At 37.1% G+C, this 20,910-nt stretch overlaps 1 protein-coding gene across 7 annotated transcripts in view; it reads right to left on the bottom strand.

Annotated features, from left to right (window-relative positions):
- The window catches only part of RGS17 (regulator of G protein signaling 17), a 103,120-nt gene that overhangs the window by 63,083 nt on the left and 19,127 nt on the right, over positions 1-20,910 (bottom strand). The window contains exon 1 of one of the 7 annotated variants that reach the window (XM_079146614.1): positions 15,123-15,307. The exons of 5 other annotated variants lie outside the window; for them this stretch is intronic. The gene's annotated coding sequence lies outside the window, so the exon portion shown is untranslated. Of the gene's footprint in view, positions 1-6,164; positions 7,042-15,122; positions 15,308-20,910 lie in introns of those variants that run through there. One more of the 7 variants, XM_079146615.1, reaches the window with a different exon arrangement.

Below are 20,910 nucleotides of genomic sequence, written 5' to 3'. Positions count from 1 at the left end.
TGGATATGAGGTATCCTCCCAAAGCCCCAGTGTTTCTGCAGAAATATTCAGAGGTAACATAATGGAATTCTGACAGCTCTAGCCTAATCAGTCTGTCCTAGTTTAAATGGATGGAGTGGTAACTGCAGGCAGGTGGGATATGGCTGGAAGAGGTGGGTCTCTGGGAGCATGCCCTGGGATGGCTGTCCTTCCTGCTGACCCTTCCCCTCTCCTCTTTCTCTGCTTCCTGACCCCACAGAGTTGAAGTTTTCCTCTGCTGTGCCCTTCCCCAGTGATGTCCAGCCTCACCTTGGACTCCCAACAATGAAGCTGTTATTGATGAACTGACACCTCTAAAACCATGAGCCCCAAATAATATTTCCTTCCTCTTAGTTGTTCTTGTTGGGTATTTTTGTCACAGCAACCCAATAGCTGACAAAAGCAGAGGTAAAAGTCAAGATTCATTGCTTTTCAATATAAGTATCCACTGTTTACACATTTGTTGAAATTGTATCCTGTAACCATTGTATTCCTATTTTTGTGGGTTTATTTTGAAGTCTCTAATGTACACGAATGACTGGCAGTGTCTTTATGGGAAGTCTATAATCAGCTGGTGTAACTCCTCTGCTTTGAACTTCTATTTCAAAATTGTTTTGACCATTCTAGATGCTTTGCAGTTCTGTATTTATTTTTAGAATCACTTTGTCAATTCTGACAAAAAGTTTCTTTGAATTTTGTTAGAGATTAAAATAAACACGGGGAAAACTTACATCAAAACAATACTAATTCTGGGGGCTGGGGCTGTAGCTCAGTGGTAAAGCACTTGCCTAGCACATGTGAGGCACTGGGTTTGATCCTCAGTGCCATAAAAATAAACAAATAAAATACTGTGTCCATTTACAACTATAAAAAAGATTAAAAATTTTTAAAAAATGCTAACTGCAATGATCCATTAACATGGTATATCTTCATATATTTATATCTTCTTAAACTTCTCACTGCTATTAAGTAATTTTTTTAGAATTCCAGGCTTGCATATTTTTAAAAAGAAAAATTGATGTATAGATTTTAAACAATTATTATAAATGGTATCGTTTAATTTCAATATTTCAATGTCTAGTTGTTCACTGCTAGCATGTAGAAATACTATAGTTCTGAGGTATTAATTTTGCATACTAACTTGCCAAGTTCTCAGCTAGTTCTAGTAGGTTTGGGGGTTTTTAGTTTATTTGTTGTTGTTGCTTGTATTTTTGCAAATTCCTTAGGATATTCTACAAAAGCTATTTCTTTTATACATAAAGACAGATTTTCTTTTTCCTTTCTAATTTGTATTTATTTTTCATGCCATATTGCACCAGCTAGGGCATTTACTACAATGTTGAAAGGAAGCAACAACAAACCTTCATTCATTTGTTCCTACTCACAAAAGCATTCAGATGTCACCATGCATCACAGTGTCTAGTGTTGATCTGTCACAGATGTTGTCTGTCAAACTGAAGGAATTCCCTTCTATTACTAATTTGCTACTTTTTTTTAATCACAAATGGACAAATGGGTGTTGAATTTTGTTGTTGCTGTTGTTTCACAAATATTAATATGATCCTATGATTTTTCACTTTATTCTATTAACGTGGTAAGTTTTATTCACTCAATTTCAAATATCAAATCAAGCTTGTATTCTTGGAATAAACCCCACCTTTTTATATATGGCTGAATTTGAATACTAATGTATGTTAATGAATTTTTGTTTATTTATAGGGAGTATATTGATCTGTACTTTATTTTCGTTGATTTAGTTTTTTTTTTAATAAGGGTAGTAATGGTCTTATAATAGGAGTTGACAGTTGTTCCTTCCTCTGTTTCCTGAAAGGCTGTATTATTTCTTTAAATATTTGAGAGATTTAATCAGATATTTGGACCTTATAGGAAATTTTAAGATTATGAATTTAATACTTTAGAGTCATATAGTAAAATTATGTTAAATTAGTTTTTCTCTTTATTGTTCTGTTTCTTTGAAGGAATTTGTCCATTTTATGTAAGCTATTCAAATGTTGACATAAAATTGTTGATAGCATCCCTTATCCCTTCCAATCCTTAAGATCTAGTGACACCCCACTGCCTCCATTTCTAATAATGGTAATTCCTGCTTATGTCTCTTCCTCTTCCTCTCTCTCTCCCTCTCTCCCTTCCTCCCCACCTCTTTCAATTCTATTTCTTTTGCTTTCACAAATTCTATTTTGCCTGTTTTATATTTTCATGATTTCTGCTATCTTCATTATTTCCTCCCTTCTGTTAATTTTGAATTAAAAAAAATTTTTTAGTCTATTATTCTGGAATTTTAGTTGAGATCTTTCTTGAATGTTTATGCATTATTGTTGTCATCTCAGTTCAAAACATTTTCTATTTTTTTTTAACCTGGCCCATGGTTTATTTAATAGAGTATTGTTTGATTCGGTGGGTTTTTCAGATATCTTTCTTTCTAATTAAATTCAGTTTTGGACTTAGAATATATTTGTCTATATTTTTAAAGTTACATTTTTCATTTAATAGTTGATTTATAACTCAGCATATGTTCTATCTCAATAAATGTTAAGCTGTACTTAAAGGTACTTAAAAGGAATCTGTATTCTGCTGTGTTTGGGTGCAACATTTATAAATTTCAATTAGCTTAAATTGGTTGATGGTGTTATTCAAGCTTCTTTATTCTCTCTGATATTTCTGTCTACTTTTCTACAATTGTTCAGAAAATGATAGCAATCTCCAATTTTTATTGTTATTTTGAATTTCTTTTTTTTTTTTTTTTTGTTCTTTGTGTTTCTGCTTTGGGTATCTTGAAGCTACTTATAATCACTATGTCTTATTTATGGAATTCCCCCCCTGTAATTCTGAAGTCATAATGATTCTAAAGCTTTCTTATGACTACTGATTTGACAGTATTTTTTTAATCCTTTTAATCTTAATCTGCTGTACCTTGGCTATAGAGTTTTGCTTAATCCACTTATGGCCTAGTACTCAATAAAGACTCAAAATGACCTTAATCAGATTTTTGGAGGTTTTTAATTTACAAAGATACCCTGTCTCTCTCCCCCACAAATCCCTGTCTCCATCTTCTCCAGGACTGCATGTCTAATTAGATGTTTAGCTGAATCCCAATGGTGAGAAAACATTTGTGTTTTGTTTACAAATACTGTCATGAGATTAAGGAAGTGTCCTTCATTAGTTTTAGAAAGAGATTAAAGAATATTGTCATCATAAATGTAAGGGTTTTTTCCCCTCTTTTGGGAAAAAATGCTAAAACAGAGTAAGGTCCATGCCATGGCCAGAATTATGGAAAAAAAAAACCATTTTCTAATTATTTTTTATTTTTTTTAACTAATGGGTCATTTCCTACAGGCCAGCCTGCAGAAAGAAAAGCTGGCAGAGTTGTGAGTCTGTTTTTATGAAAATAAGGTCATTAGCACTAATTTTGATGGACACGATTCATTAACTTTTGGACAATATTGATAGGGGAGAAGAAAAAGAAACAAACAAGAAAAGAATCAGTGAATCTTAGTCTGTGGCTGAAATCTTGGAATTGAAATGCAAGAGCCACTACAGCAAGCATTGAATTTAAACCCCCAAAGGCTTATTTTAACAAAGGGAAATCTAAAATGACAAACTCAACTTGCCACAAACTATACAATAGCATTCTTATCTTGAACAGACAATGCTAGTTTGGCTATGCTGGCAGCTTTCCAGATAAAATGTTTATTTTTTAAAGACACACACTTATATGCAGGTATTAAAACATGCACCAATATTGAAAACATTGTAAACCTCATTATCATGAAATAAAAATGTTGAAAGTATTAGTATATAATCTCCGGATGTGACCTTGGTTTGTCAGAATGCAGTAATGAATAACTTGCTGGAATTTGATGAATTCCTTTATTTATCAGAATAGGTGGCCCCATGAGGACTGGTTTTCTGGAATGCAGGGTGGTGGAAGAGTTTGGTTACCTAAAGATGAGAGAAGCAGAGCTTCTATGGCTAGCTGGAAGCTTTCTCAAGGCCAAGCAGAGGCAGCAGCGCTGGGTGTCCTCTCTGCAGTCCCTCCAGCTGACCCTTGCTTTTGAATGTTTAGCGGTCATCTGTCTCCCTGGTCCTCTCAGAGATCCAGGAGGAACCTAACATCCCTTAACAAACTGTATTTCTATTTTAGTCTAGAATGAAGTTTAAATTTGACATCAAAATCATAAAAAAATATTGGATTCAACTACAGTGATACCAGAGGACAGACCGGGCTATTTTAATATGGTCACAGGATGGCATTCTGATTGGAGAGGGTAAGAAACAAAGACGTGAGGAAACAGCCAGCTAGCTCTGCGACTCTCTCCTGAGGCATGACAGAGAACAGCGGCAAAGGCTGTGGGACTAAGGGAGGGAATTTTTATTTTTCAGGAGGGCAGTGACTGAAGGTTCCTGAGAAGACTGGAATACAATCCAGAGGACAGGCAGAGGGACTGCGGGGGCTATGAGGGGCTGGGCTCCTTCAGCCTAGTAGGTTTCCAAAGTGCAATGGTTTACTGACTCCAGAGGGGTCAGAAATATACAAATATTTCCTCCAGAGGAGCCTCACCTGCTGTATGAACAAGAAACTGATAGATGCCAAGGGAAATTCCAAATGGTGAAAGCAGGCCCGGTCCACCCATCAATGTACATACAAAAAGACGGAGATTTGTTAAGTTTCATTGAACATGTCTGTAAGCTACTTCTTTGTTTATATTTGTGAACAATAGAATCATGGTACAAAAATTGAGACAGAAGAAACAAAATCAATTTTCAGGTCCCATAGCTTCACAATGCTTTTAAAATGTGTTTTAAAATTCATGTTCAGGTTTTTTTGTATGTGTAATTTTACTCGGCTATACTAGGGTATATGTGCACGTAGTCTAAGGCATACTATTTGCTTCATTTATCATAATTATGCTTCTGTCTGAAACAACAGTCACAGGCATCACTTTTATAATATACTACCTAACTGCCATAATTCACTTATCTTTTTCTCTGTTTCTGGCCATGACTATATCTACACTCAATCACGGCATAAATTTGAATTATAGCTCTAGAAAGGACCTTGGTGATTATCAGGTGCTACATCCTCTTTATAGAGGAAAGGAGATCAAGATACAAAGCACTTAAATTAATTCCATCAGTATCCTGCTGCAGATGAGCCACACAGTGATCCTCAGACCCGGGCTACAACATAGGGGAGGGCAGGGTGGAGAAATGATTTCACCTGCTAGTCTAGTTCAGTGCTTTTCAAACTCCTGGTCTGGGAAATGTTTTTTACCAGTCCACACTGAGATAAGGGACTTGCAGAAGACTGAGGGAAGCAGTGTATTGATTATAGTCTGCCGCTGATCAGAAACTATCAGTTTACATGTTAATATTAGTTGGAGAACTATTTTTATGAGTAGCATAAGACTAATTGAACGAAAAAACACTCACGAAATGCCTGATTCTCCCTGTACTTGTGAATGGCATTAAGAAATATTATTTTGTATTTTTCATAGGCACATTTACTTTATTACTCTTATTTTTTTTCCTCAACAAAATCCAGTAAGTGCCCATTTTTGAGCTTTCCAAAATAATGCACATGTACCCACCCTGCAAGCAAGCATGAGCATTATGTGCTAACCCTGCAGGTTCAAATGGTTTACGCAGAGGATTCACGCAGAGGGTTCTCACAGGAAGACAGAGGCAGAGGCGGCAGGATGTCCTTTTACCCTTGACTCTTTAATCAATGGATAATTCAGCACCGTTCTTGGGATGCGTATTTGTCTCTGTGTGAGAAAAAAAGACTCTTGCAGGATAATTAATCTATTCTGGTTTATTTATTTATTTTCTAAATAGTAGAAAATGACAAGGGGAAGAAGGAGAAGGAGCAGGAGGAGGAAGAGGAGGAGGAAAGGAGGAGGAGAAATAAGAAATAATAATAAAAATACAGGATGACACAATGCCATGATTCTGCTGTTTTCAATGTGAGTTGATCTTGGGAAATAATGACAAATTTGGGTACAATGGTTTAAAAAACATTCTATAGCTCACGGGCTATCTTAAAGTTAATTGCAAGCACGAGAGGGATTACTATTGTGTCACTTGGGGAAAACAGAAGACCAGCGGTCACTGATTTCATTTCTCACTTTATAAACTGACCTGCTCACCAGCGATGCTCAAGAGAAATTATGTAGCCAAGTTTCCCTGTTTTTTAAGATTGCTGGAGGAAGAAATGATGCCACAGTTCCTGTGATGGGTAACATGTTCACGGCCCCCTGAAGGAAGCCTCCACTGCCTTCCAGAATATATTACCATCTTTTGGTTCTTGAATGCAATTGAATTGAAAAGCAAACAAACAAACAAACACTGAAATCTAAACTACTAAATTGTATTGTGTAAGGAAAAGTGTGATAGCTGAAGAGAGATGGTCTTTTTACACAGAAAAAGTAGATTTGAAATGCAAGACCAGCCCAGCTCAAGTGGATGTCTAGCTTGCCAAGGTGTCTCAACAGACTCATCGTTCCACAGGAAAAAAATTCTCAAGTTAGAGCAGGAGGACACTAGGAGCTTATTTTATCTCTCAACTTAATTCATAGTTCACCCAGAAATATTCTCATTATGACAGCATTCCTACAATTATTCACACATGGAGAGAATGCTAGCAGTACTATTTCTTAATATGTATCAGTAAACTGGCAGTGTGGTTTGCTCTCTTTTCTGCCCTTATGACCTGGAAGTGTAAATTAGTCATTACATCACCATTCAATATTTGGATTAAATGCATTTCCCTCCATTCTTAAAATGTTGCATGTGGGGAAAGGGGGAGTAAGTGTTGTAAAAACTTAAAATGTTTTCTTGGGAAAATTTAGAAAACACAAACAATGATGGAAAACATTCCACAGTTTAGGAATAATGCTTGACTTTCATGTGTGAGATCTGTCTATTTATACATCTGTATTTCCTCTTTCTTTTCTTTGGCAGTACTGGAGATTGAACCCAGAGGCGCTCTACAATTGAGTTGCATCCTGCCCGTTTTAACTTTGAGACATGGTATCACCAAATTGCCCAGGCTGACCTTGAACTTGTAATCCTCCAGCCTCAGTTTCCTGAATAGCAGGGATTACAGGTACCATGCAGGGCTCCTCTGATTTCTACTAGTCAGCTGAAAAACATGCTGTTTTTCAAAAGGAAGGACTGACGACAAGCCAAACTCAGAGACCTCAGATAATCACTCCCCAACCTTGAGACCCCATCAAGAACTCCCAGCATTTGCCCAGTGCCATCCAGAATTTCTATGGCCCAGTGATTTTTTTTTTAAGCTTTTTACTTTTCCACTCTTGAAAAGAAATGCTCACTTTATGGTGGATGTGTGGCAGGCTGTTAACTTGTCTCTTCAGTCTACAGATGAAGATAGAAAGTACTCTATAAATCAAATTAAAGAACTAAACCCCAGAAGCCTCTTCCACATCTGATTTAGAGAACAAAATTCTGGGCTTTATATCTACTTTCAGAAGAATAAAGCTGGGACTCTATCTCTCACCAGTTCCAAAAAAAAAAAAAATCAACTCAAAATGGATTAAAAATTTAACTGTGGAACCTGAAACTACTAGAACAAAACACAGAAGGAAGCTCCAGGACATCGGAGTGGGCAGGGGTTTTCTGGACAAGACCCTGAAAGCAAAGGTAACAAATCCGAACATAGATGGATAACAGGATCACGTCAAACTAACAGCTTCTGTACAGCAAAAAGAACAGTCAACAGAGTAAAGAGATAACCTACAGAATGGGAGAAAATTCCTACAAACATCCGACAAGGGGTGGATAATTATAATACACAGAAAACTCAAAAAGCTAAATAGCAAAACAAAACAAACTTAGTCAAACGATGGGCAACAGGCTTAAAAATCCTCAAAAGAATGCATACAGGTATGGCCACACACATGTAAGAAATAATGCTGGACACCACTGATCACCAGGGCAGTGCAAATCAAAACTGATTTTTTTTTTTTTTTAAAGTGAGCATTTCTTTCCAAGAGTTTTCAATGAGGTACCACCTCACCCCAGTAAGAATGATTAGTATCAAAAAGGCTAGACAGCAAGTGTCAGCAAGGATGCCGAGAAAGGGGAGCCCCAGCATACCCTTGGTGGAAATGTAATTAGCATGGCTATTGTGGAAAACAATACAGAGGTTCCTCAAAAATTAAAAACAGAATTACCATATGATCCAGCAATACCCCTTTGCATACCCAAAGAAAGTGAAATCAGTCTGTCAAAGAGGCCTCCGCCCTCCATGTTCATTGGAGCAGCTAAGAGTCCTAACAGCTAAGAAACAGAAACACCCCAAATGTCCATCAACTGATGAATTTAAAAAATGTGATACATGTACACAATGGAATACTGTTCAGGCATAAAAGATGAAGTTCTGTTATCTGAGACACCATGAAGGGCATTATGTTCCATGAAAAAAATAAAAATAAAAAAGCCCACAGAAACCAAGTACTGCCTGATCTCACTCATAGGTGGAATCTAAACCGTGGCTCTCAGAAGAAGAGTGTGAAATAGTGTTTACTACAGAGTGGGAAATGCAGAGAGGAGGAAGGAAGGGGGACCAACAGATACGGAGTTACACTTAGGCAGAGCAAGAAGTTCTGATGCACTGATGTACAGCAGGAAGACTCTAAATTTTAAAGAATAATGTACTGGATATCTCAAAAACCTAGAACAATGGAAGTTGTTTTCACCTCAAAGGAATGATAAATGAGAAGATGGCCATGTTTAATCTGATATTGCTCAATATACACACGTCAGAATATTGCTCATATACACAAATAGCCATTAATATGTACAGTTATTATGTTATCGTAAATAAATTGGAAAAAATTCTAGGCTTTGACCTGATTAAAGGAAGAAGTCTTTTGAGGACCTTGAGATGGCCCCCAGGATTCGGGCCTCCAGGAATTTGCACAGAGGTCATACCCTGAGTAGGGACTGGATTCATCAACCAACTTCCAAGGAAAAAATACAACAAGTGATGAAAAGTCATAAGAAGACTGTAGCTTCTGTCTGGTCTCTCTGTCTCTCTCTTTCTCTCTTTCCTCCCTAAGTCATTTGGTGCCAGCGCCCATGTGACAAGGAAATGTCTCCAGTCAGCGACCAGGGAGGACCAGAAATCTCCTGGCCATGTGCATGTGACGATTTGGAAGTGGATTTGCCTCCGTTTGAGTCCTGAGATGACAGCTGCCTTCAGTAGCCACCTTTGATTCACTCAAAGCCACAAGCACTAAGATACACTATGCCCAGATGGCTGACCCACCGAAACTGTGGGAGAAACTGCTGCTGTCACTGCTATACTTTTATGCATGTAAAAATAAACAATCAGCCTGGCATGATTTTGCATGCCTGCAACCCCAGTGGCTCAGGAGGCTGAGGCAGGAAGACCCAAGTTCAAAGCCAGCCCCAGCAACTTAGGGAGGCCCTCAGAAACTTAGTAAAACCCTGTCTCAAAATAATAACCGAAAGTACACTGGAGATGCGGTCAGTAGTTAAACACTCCTGGGTTCAATCTCTGGTGCAAAAAAAAAGAAAAAAATCAAAATAGATGTTGAGTTTCATATAGGACTGGACCCTTATTTTATTACTTTGATTAATGATTTCATATGCATTGAACATGACATTGTTTATAAATTCACAAGTGCATGAACTTAAATTAATAAGCTATATTTTCCTTAAAATACTTTTTCTTCGTCTTCCTTGGTGGTCTACTCACTCTGATTTCAGAGGATCCCTAGTATGCCCATCTGGTGACTGTGGGGTGCAGAGTGTGGCACACTGGGAATGACACATGCAGATAGCTGATTTTAGGGGTATGTGGCTTACCCGTTTATACTTCAAATTATAAGCTAGTACCATGTCTTTCTAGCCATTCAGTACTTTAGCATGGATAAACATGATAGCTTCCCACAAATTATTATTATAAACGAAAACAATGAATTACAACTCAGAGGTTCAAAACATGGTTCTGAGAGCTCATCAAAAGATTGTCCCAGAAACATATTCTACCCCCTGTTTCTTGTCATTATGAATCTACAGAGTCTCAAGAACTGCTCCCACCTACAAAGAATTTCCTCCAACATTGTTTGGACTATGGTTTCCTCTCATCTTATTTCTTTAAAGAATGTTTCCAAGTCTCTGATCTTCAACGGTCCTCCCTTCTTTCTTTCGTATTGTTAAGCATGCATCATAAAATGCATACTTATACATGTACATATATGCATATGTGTGTATATACATGTATGTACATATGTTCATTTTTCATTAAGTGGTTTGAGAATGGGGAAGGAGACATACATGCTCATTTTGCCAGTTGAATTCAATTACCAATATGCCTGTATTCTTGAAATCAGAACTCTAAGTCAGACTTTGTATAGAAATAGAAGTAAATTTATTTATTTATTTATTTATTTAGTGAGTGAGTGCTGGGCTTGAACCCAGGGCCTTGTGCATGCAAGGTAAGCACTCTACCAACTGAGCTGTATCCTCAGCCCTAGAAGTCAATTTTTGATAAAACTGAAAATAATAGCTCTTGAACAACTGTGATACTGGGGATTAAGAAATGGAAACAAACACTTGGAAAGTGGTCAAGTTGCTTAGTGAATGTTGCTTCTTGTACCAAAACAATAAGGAGGAGTAGTACTTTAAACTGTGTGAGAAAGTGATATTTAAAATACAAAAAAAAAAAAAAAAAAAGTCTCTCTAAAATTGACAGAGAAATATATGCATTTCAGTCCCTGGTAGCTCATGTCTATAGTAAGACCATTTAACAAAATAAGACTACTGAGTAACAATGAAATTAAAAATAATAAATCAATGATTTAGCAAGCATTAAAGTATCTATAAATACTGAAAAACAGTCATATAGAATTTTTAAAAAATAGTATTTGAAATTCCCTAATTCTATAGGCCAGAAAGTTAAGAGGAAAAAATGAGTTTGGTTTTAAAACTAGCACAAATCTGTCACAGATTCCTACTAATTAATTTTATGGTAATAATTACTCTTACTATAAAATGATACTTGTATACTGCTACTTCCTAGGAATATAATATAAAAGCACAAGTGATCCTAAAATGCATTCCTGTGATATGCTGAGATATTGTATTTCACTCTTGAACGTGAAAAACAAATTGGCTAATCTGGAGAACTGTCTAATGATTTTGTCAAGTGTAAACCCTAAAATATTTGTAAGAATACATCATCATTAATGGTGATCAAGCTAACAGTCCCATAGCTACACATTATTCAGAGATACATGCTTAAGACCCATAATTAACATGTAAAGATTCTAATACAAATGCCTGATTTTCAAAATGCCATTTTCATTAAAGACCCATAATTAACATATAAAGATTCTAATACAACTGCCTGATTTTCAAAATGCTATTTTCATTAAATTGTATTCTGGAAATTTGGGGAAATTACAAAAAAGAAAAATTAATATCTATTTCAATCGGTATTTGACCACAGTTACCTTTAAATAAAGCTATAAGCTTTTTCATTGAAAAAGAAAAAATTGTCAACTTTGGGGAAAGTGGTAGAAATATGATATGCAGATTCGGTTGGAAATATTCCAAGCCTGATATTTGTTATACAAAAATTTTAACTTGTCAATCATTTAAAAATTTTTCAAAAGACTATTGAACTTTTTTGCTTTTTCTTAAAAAAATATGGACATCATGTATCTTCTTTAAATCCACCTGGATAAGTCAAATTTTTCAAGATGGATGACTGCTGTGTGTACCTCTCTGTGCAAAGAGATTTATGTCACGTTAATATATTTAGATACAAAGGTGCCATTTTTAACTTTATGATTTTCATGGCAGTTGTAGTAACATGTCTTGAGAATAGTCAGTGTCTGCTGTGTGGCTTTTGACACTGAAGCTTTTATCAATACCTGTTCTATTAACACCTCTCTAGGAAACAACAGTGTTTGAGGTCAATATTCAAGTAAGTCCCTGTTAATCTGGTTGTTTTGTTATCTTTCACCTTTACCTACCCCAACCTGTCTTTACTCGTTCCGTCTTTTGAATAAAGAATGTGCACATGGTTACACATGGTTTGTTACAGAAGGGACTTGGGATATCACAAAATGAAAGTGGCTCAATCCACTTTAAAAGTACCTCCTAAGCTACACAGTCAAGCAAGACTTGGACATGCAAGAGATCAGAACATGACTCACAAATTATCCCAGTTCAATTTAGCTTACGAATGTTCTGGAATCATACAATTCTGTTGGGCTCATATGACTTGTACATTCAGTGCATTTTGTGGTTGGGCATTCCTTTTAGTCCAGGTACCTCCTGACAAGCACAGTATTACAGCATAGTTGTGGTTTCAATTTCCCTTCATGCCTCGCTTTCATTGGAAAACCAGTAATAGTGGGTGGAGGGTGGACTGCCTAACTCTCAGTGTTATTGGGACCTATGAATATTAAATTTCTACTCTCCCAGTATCAAACAGAAAGTCCTGATAATGACTAGAGATAACTGAAGACACCAAAAAATTTTTAAAAATGAAGATGTTACTTAAGAATTATTATCAAGACTAATTAATCTTATAACCAAGAAATACATCCTTGAAGCATTTTTCAATTTTCTAAATTATTGCACATCTAGTCTTATTTGATTCGGGATTCTGAGTTAGTGTCACTCGACTATGGAGATTTTTATATTCATGCTCACTACAGGCCTACAGATCATAGGCTCTTAGACTGTCAGGGTCATCTGATCTAACCTGTTCTGCTCACCTTCTCCAGGGCTGACTTCTCAAAGGTACCTGGCAGGGCAGACCTTTCGATGAGTCAACATGGCATGCACTGGTTTGGTTTTTTCCTTTCTCCACTAGGAGAAAGTTCACTTTATATCCCACAAGCTCCTTGACTACCAGGCAAAAGACCCAACTCCTAACTGTGATCCTTCATTGCCTTTTTCCAAGGAGCAGGAAAACCCAGGTGACAAGGGATAAGGACAATGGGACCAGGGACACATCTGAGGAAGGTCATGAATGGGTAGGACAAATCCTACACACACTTCACCATTAGAAGGGCACCTAATCAACATAAGCTTGATGTGGTAGATAAGGGAATAAATATATAATGAATTCCAGTTTACAACTTACTGGAATTGCAAACTGAACTACTGAAAAGATCACTGGTCCTGGAGTTAGAAGACTCAACTAAGAATCAAATCACTGGTTAATCTGTACCAAGTCACTTAAATTTAAGCATTGGTTTCCCCATCTGTGAAAAAGGGATAAAATATTCTGGTACCTCCTCTGACTGTTTTCAAGCACTAAACCTGGAAATGCATTAGATAAATACAATTATGGAATATCTGGCATGATCAAGGAATAAGATTTTCTGGATGTATTTTTCCAAAATGTATTACACACATCCATGACCTAAGGCAGGCAAATTGAGCTGTTTAAGTAATATGCATTTAAAGCCTAGCAGGAAAAAAATTTCCATTGTACTAATAACTTCTAGTCTTCATGTCTTTGCTTTTCTCTATTAATTTCCATCATTGTACCTTTTAGAAATAAAGCATAGAAAACTCAGAGCATTGAACACTTTCAAAATATTCTCCCCAATATATCCAGTTTTGTTATCAACAAAAGCTCTTAAACTAGGATTCTTAATTTTTTTAAATCTTCAATTTCTTCTTTATAATCATCACATTCAAATATTAATATAACTTGGGGATTGACAGAATCTTCACAAATAAAAGAAACAAGATAAATATTTGTCTCTGAAATAACAATATTAATAATATTGCTAAATCTCAGGTGTATTCGTTTATTAAGAATTTAATATTAGTTTGGTGTGTATTTGTGGAAATTTCTGAGTTAGTTATATTTTTAAAAAATAATTCAAATAATTTGAAGAAAATAGAAATTTAAGTGTTATACTCTGCGGGTAGATAATACTTACAAAATCCAGTTTTCTCTAATTCTTGGCAAGTGATTTAGACATACTGAGTAAGAGGGAGAACCACTATGTTTCATCACGACATATTCTTTTATTTTGAAGACAGTGCATTAAAAGAAATATTTTGGCCACCTTACAATAGTTATTTTTTTTAAAAGAAAAGAAAAACAGAAACATCTAAAAGAATACAACATGAAAAATAATGCAGAGAGACATTTTTGAAATACTACTACTGTGTTCACAATTTTAAGTATATCTGCTTTGGGTTCTGGAAAAACATTGCAACTAAAAGATTTTGAAATTGATACCAAGTGTATTTACTCTAGGGAGAATAACCCACTTTATGACTGAATCTGTGGTATTGCACTCATTGAATATTAGCTACACTATTCTGTATAGAATTGAATTTCTCAAACTACGTAAGCAATTCTCTGAAATAAGTATTTTAAGAGGAAAGATCTCAAACTGGTTACCAGAATGTCATTTCTCCAATTTATTGCCAGATTATGAAAAATGATCTAATTATATCTTTTATTCATATTTGCTGAGTCACTTCAGGCATGCATAACTATGGGAGGGCACTTGATTAGAGTCTATAAGAAATATTTATATCTGCATTTACAAAGACCCTAACTCCAAACAATATTTAGGATCCAAACTGTTTTCAGTTCTTAAAACAGTTTTTAAAATCTTTGAATATAGCAGCTACAGGTCTCTAAAACACACAGCTGATTGGAAGTGTCCTCATGAACATCCAACTAATATTTGCTAGACATCTTCAATGTCCTATACATGTGTTAGGTTCAAAAAAAGGTGAGGAAATAAGTCTTCAAGGAGCCAACAGACATGTGGGAAGAAGATAAAAGGTGCTGTTGGAACCCAGAGGAAGGCTAGAAGGGAGTTGTGTGTTTTGCCTGGATGGTAAAAGTGGTGTTCAGAGGGTCTGCAGGATGGAAGAAATTTCACATACACAGGCTTAGGATTAGGAAAGGGCATCAACCAGGGGAAAATGGGTTCAACAGGATGGCCTGGCTCTGTGCTTGGCTTGCTGGGTAATAACACTGTTCTTTAGCATCTTGGGGCTATTCCCTCATTTGAAAAAACCAGGATGACAAACAGACCTACCTCACTACCTTATTGTGAAGATCTGATGAGGCATGTAAAATGCTTGGCAAAGTGCTTCTTGGTCCCTGTTTAAACGGTCAATAACATCAGCTCCTGCAGATTGGAGATTGTGAGTGTCGACGTGGTTTCATTTCCTTATCACATTAAGCCAGTCATTTAATTTCATTGGGTTTCCTCTTCCTTCTCTGTAACAGGAGGTGGAGCAAGCAGATGTTGACTTCACGTCCCTTCCAGCTCCAGGTTATTACAGCCAGATGACCACTGTCTCATACATAGCAGTTGATACTAATTTCTATAATGTAGGGTTTTTTTCTTTTTTCCATAAGTAACATTTTTCATCACATAATTGTAAAGTCAAATTTGGGGGTCATAGGTGGCCCTTCACGTCTCCAATTCAGATTGATCCATGCCAAACTGCATACCTCTAATTTTCATGTTTATTTCAGGTAAACTAACTTTTTTTTTTTTTTTTTTGGTGAATTTTGATAGATTTTAGAAAGATGATAGGCAGAAGATCTGAAAAACATGGGCAGAGGTAGAGCCTGCCCCTTCTTTATATCAGAACTCCTTCCTCTGAACATAACATGTCAGTAGGGGAACCATCTAGAACCATCTAGAATCTCTTTTGTTTGGAGGCTGTTTCACTCAGTATCTGGCTGGAGTGCAACTTAAGAGTGAAAAGTAATAGCTTAACAAGCTCCTTGACTTCTTTGTTCCTTAACATATTGTGCAAAAAGCAGTGAACTAGTCAGCAGTTATCTGTGGCTTTTGGTGAAACATGTATCATGATTACATAAAAAAAAAAAAAAAAAAAGAAGAACAAATACTTCTTGACAGCAAAAATGGGGAAAAAATGGGGAAAATGTGGGTTCAAACTTTCATTCCATACATTTTGTTTTCTTTAATGCAATCAGTGTTCACTGAACAACTGTTAAATGTAGGGTTTGGGCAAAGACAATCCAGAGCACAAGGTTACAAAATCTTTAGCATCCAGGAGTGAGAGAGCATCAAGGGGTTAAGGAAGGGTGAGTTAGTGGATCTGAGGTCCCTGAGTGGACGAAGGATTTGGGAAGGTGGGAACAGGATGCATGCAGGGCAGCGAAGTCAAAGAATTGGGCAAGACGGAGATGCGCGAGGTGTTGCATGAATTTGTCACACCTTGGCCTAAGGAGATGTGGCACAGGAAGAGGGTCAGGCAGAGGGTGGGGCACAACATCACCCCCAAAGAGGAGGCCAGGGAACTCTAGGAGGAGACCCCACAGGCATTAAGAATAAGAGGGAGAGTGTGAGACTCTCAGTGCCCCAGGAACAAATGCAGGTGGGAAATGAGGGCAGGGGACCCAAGAGCAAGTAGGTGTCAGCACTGGTGAGTAGTTTAGGGGGACAGAACCTGATTACCTGGAGTCTGGGAAGGAGGAAGACTGGCCTGGGAGGACCATGGTGAGTGAGGATCACCTGTTCCACCTGGTGGCCAATGGTGGCAAGGGCTGCCAGGAAGGGCAAGGGCTTCATGAAGTCAGGGCTCTGGGATCAAGAAAGTGAACGGAGCATGCAAGAGGCCAACTGTGTAGTACATGCGGCTGACCGCGGAGGACAGGCCGGGGTGGCGGATGCACAGGGCACACAGTGGCTTTCAGGGACAGGAGCAAGGATGAGGAGGTGACCTTAGAGGACAGGGTTCCTGGAATGACTTATGTGAAGGGAAAGAAAGTAAAAACCTCCATGATGATCGCTTAACATCTTAACGAAGGTATCAGGATCCGACACTTCTAGATCTATCATTTACATTTATTTTTGAAAAAAGTATTCCAGATGTTTAACACAGGCTATTCCTAAATTCAAATGCCTATTACATTTATATATGTGCATATGTATATATACACATATATATTATATGTCTACATATGTTCTGAAATGTTATAAAATGCCTTTCATGCCTATCTTTGGCACGTTGCTTTTCCCCTTTGCATGTTCTGTCTTTGGTGCAGTGATTCTTTTGGTCTCATCCTCCTGCCCAGCATGCTGGTCAGCCCCCCTGGGGAAGTCCTCAGTCTCTTTTCTTCCCCCAAATGAGTTATAAACCCAAGAGACAGGCACTTAAGAGAATTGTCAGGTGTTCAAAGTGAACAGGGCTTAAAATCCCTTCATATGACCCACTGGCAGCTCTGTTTTAAAAGTTATGTGATTTGTAGAAAAATGGAAGAACCAGAGAGCATCATGGGAAGCAAAGTAAGCCAGACTCCAAAAGACAGTATTGTACCTCTTCTCTCATATGTGGCAGGTAGAGGGGAAGATCAGGGGGTGATGTTATGAATGTCACAGGGAGAACATTAGTGTGGGGAACGAGGTGGGGTAAGAGGTGGGAAAGTAGGGAGAGGTCTGGACAGTGACATTTATCCAATTATGTATATGTATGAATATGCCACAATGAATCCCACTATTCTGTATAGTTAATATGCACCAAATTAAATACATTTTTAAAGTTGAATAATTTCAAAAATGCATGTATATAAAGTCGAGTCAAAGCGTGGGGTTGTCTATCAGAAAAGGAGAGTTTGAAGTCAGATTTTTAATAAAGTCCTTTCCATTAAAAATATTATCATTTTATGACCTTAAGAGATTGAACTTGAATTTCAAATTGACTTGATAAATCAAACATCAACCAGAACTACACATGATACTTGAGGAATAATGAGAAGGAGATGCACAGATGAAGCAAAGGAGAAACACCACAGCAAAAGATGCTTGGGGCCAACCGAAGTGACCATTTACTGTGGCCTGGAATTATCCATATTCACATTCCATGATCCAGTGGAAATGTTCCTGGTATGGCTTTTCACTTTCTAAAACGAAACTGACTTGGAGGATAAAGTATATGATCACTCTAGATATAGCAGATTGCAAAATAAAATGGATAAGACCAAGGAGCTGCGTATACACCTGACAAGCAGCTAAAATTCAATCCACTCACTGCCTCGCACACACTTTAAAATGCAGGCATATCTTTCTTCTTTTCCTTCCCTTTCTCTCCTAGCAAAGACAGAATTTAGAGAAAAGTGACATTGCCTCTTTATATTTAATGTTAACTGCTTAATAATTTACGTTTAGATATTTTCAGGACTTTCCATTGATCTTTGTTCAAAGATTTAGTGGAAAAGTATTGAGCTAAAATTTAAAATCCTGTGGGGGGAAAGTGAAGTTCAAATAAATGTAACCTTGATTTAATTTAAAATATTTTTCCTATTATTAGAAGAGTATAATTGAGATAAGCTCATTTCTAAAACTTGGGGGGTGGGGAGGAAAGAAAAGAGCTCTATCAGTTTTACAGGCAGGATGTTTTCTGCCCTTATGTTTCACTCTTGCTGGAGTCGAAGTGACTTTGCACCTCACGAGTGGCTTTGTGAAGAACAAGTAAAGAGTGTTTGAGTTTAAAAAAAAGGAGGTCAGGATTCATAACCAGAGGTCTTGGATCCATTTCTGACTGTACCACTCATTAGCCTAATAACTAAGGGTAAGCACATTACCTAAATCCCTACACTTCAGCTTCCTTATCTGGACCATTATTATCTCACAGGGAAGGCTCCTTCTCAGAGGGGATGAGGATTAAAGGAGAACGGGTGTGTGAAAGGACTTGTCACCGCTCCTGGCCTTCAGTCCCTCAAAAGTCACCTGCCCCCTCCACTTCCAGTTTCTGATTAATCTATAGCCCTTCAAAAGAGAACTAGCTTCAATAATGACATTTGTAAGATGCCACAAGTTCCCATATCAAAGACTATATTGAGGATATTGTACTCGAAAAGAAAATGAATACATCTTCAAAGCATTTTCCCCAAGAAAGCTTAAAGACTGTTTAAGCTTTAATACCTAGATGATTAGTTCAGAGAAAGTCTGATAAATCAAAATTTTATGTGAAGGTATTACTGGGCAATATGTATTTTTTAAAGACAAATACACTTCCATTTATGTGCATGCACTACCACATTTTTCTTGTCTACAATATATGCTTTTATTTTTAAGAGATAATAATAAACTCCTACTTAACACAGTTTATCTGTTCTTTCTTCTAGAAACTTACTTTTCCTAGGTATTTGTTTATATCCTGACATAATTCTTCATGTCAAAATTTGACTAGATGCAGATATTAGAACTGAAATTAGAATTCACCTAGCAAAAGTAAGGAAATTAAGAATTTAAATACTAACACATTTTGTGCATTGTTGCTAGAAGTTTTATTTGGACCCAATTTATTCTTTATCATTCTATCAGTAAATATCTTCTTCTCTTTAGAATGAAACCTGAGTTCCAAAACTTGTAAGCAATTTGCCCAGTTTCCAATCAATGGAATTAAGTTTTGAACCTAGTGCATTAGGTTTCAAAGTGTATGTCCATTTTACTAGCAACCATATTGTATGCTATTGATTTAAAAGTCATGGTGGATGTTTTTTCTGTTTACAGAAGAACTCCCTTCTAAATGAGAATCGGAGAAGGGTAGGGCTATCCATAGCAGCTAACAGCACATGCCACCAGAGTTGACTACCCATGATCATGCAGTGGGCTTCCCATCAGCAAGGTGTCAGATCCTCTGTCTGGTGTTCATGACATCCCTGTAACCATCTGTGTACTCTAAAAGCATTTTGCTCTTTCACAGCCTTCTATCAAGGGAAGTTATAAGTCATAACAGCCAGACACCAGAGGTACTGGGAGAGGGACTAAAGGGACAATAGGAAGGATCTGAAATGCAGCATGCCAGAGACTTTTTATCCCTGGTTTCTCTCTAGGGTAAAATGAGCAAAACTACCACTTCTTCTAAGTCAAGTAAAATTCCAAATATAATGGATGTGCATGCACACAAACCTAAGAATACACGGACTCATTCTAGAATTGTCGCACTCCTTGAGATGTGGTGTGGTCCATGAAGGAGTAATCAACTGCAGTGGAGCTTTTTGATGTAAATCGTTGGTCTTTACTTAGTATCTTTTAAGTTCCATACTAAGTCATAGACACATCATTCTGTAACCTATTTTCATTTTTATTTTGGATGGAAATAAATCCAAATGGAAGCTAATGCTCACTTTTTAATGTTCAGATCAAAGGAAAAAGAATCAAAGAATAAAATGGCATAGACCCACAAGTTAGAAGAGTTTCCTACCTGTCAATCTGGTTAATCAATTCTTCAGAGAAAAGAAAATTGAAGGTAGCTTAATTTTAGAGATCTTGCAACTGGATGAACTGAACCACAGTCTCAAGAAGGCAGATACAGAATGCAAGAGATATAAGCCTGAGTCACTGACTTGGTAGAATCCATCAGAAAACAGGGAAGAGAAAATCTATCTTGAGCTCTTTTAAAGTTATCCAGAGATAGTTCACTGATCTGTAGCCCAGTTCACTCCACTGGCTGTAGCACCGGCGATGTCACAGATGGAGATGGTCCCTTAGTGTTCCCCAGGCCCCACTATGCATGTGGAAGAATCTAATCACAGTTGCCAACTGACAGCTGGCCTATGTGGAAGGATCCTAAAATATTTTTTCCCCAGAATATTACTTTCTTTCAAATGCTAATAAGGGCTGAGCCCAGAGCATTTTGGTGCCCTCTTGAAATAAAGGAAAAGTACAATGCAAACATGAAGCATTCTGTTTTCATTGTGCATGTGTCTTGTTTTATGCATTCTATCTTAAAATATTTATTTATAGCCACTGCCCTGATACTCAGAGGTTGGCAGTTGGTAGACACTCAGCCACAACTGCTGAATGAATAAAATGAATTGTACAGTGAGCTTCCACCATTGAA

The sequence above is a fragment of the Sciurus vulgaris genome (assembly GCF_902686455.1).
Source record: "Sciurus vulgaris genome assembly, chromosome: 7".
Classification (NCBI taxonomy): Eukaryota; Metazoa; Chordata; class Mammalia; order Rodentia; family Sciuridae; genus Sciurus; species Sciurus vulgaris.
The sequence above is the reverse complement of the archived record's forward strand: the minus strand, read 5'-3'. Positions and strand labels throughout refer to the sequence as shown.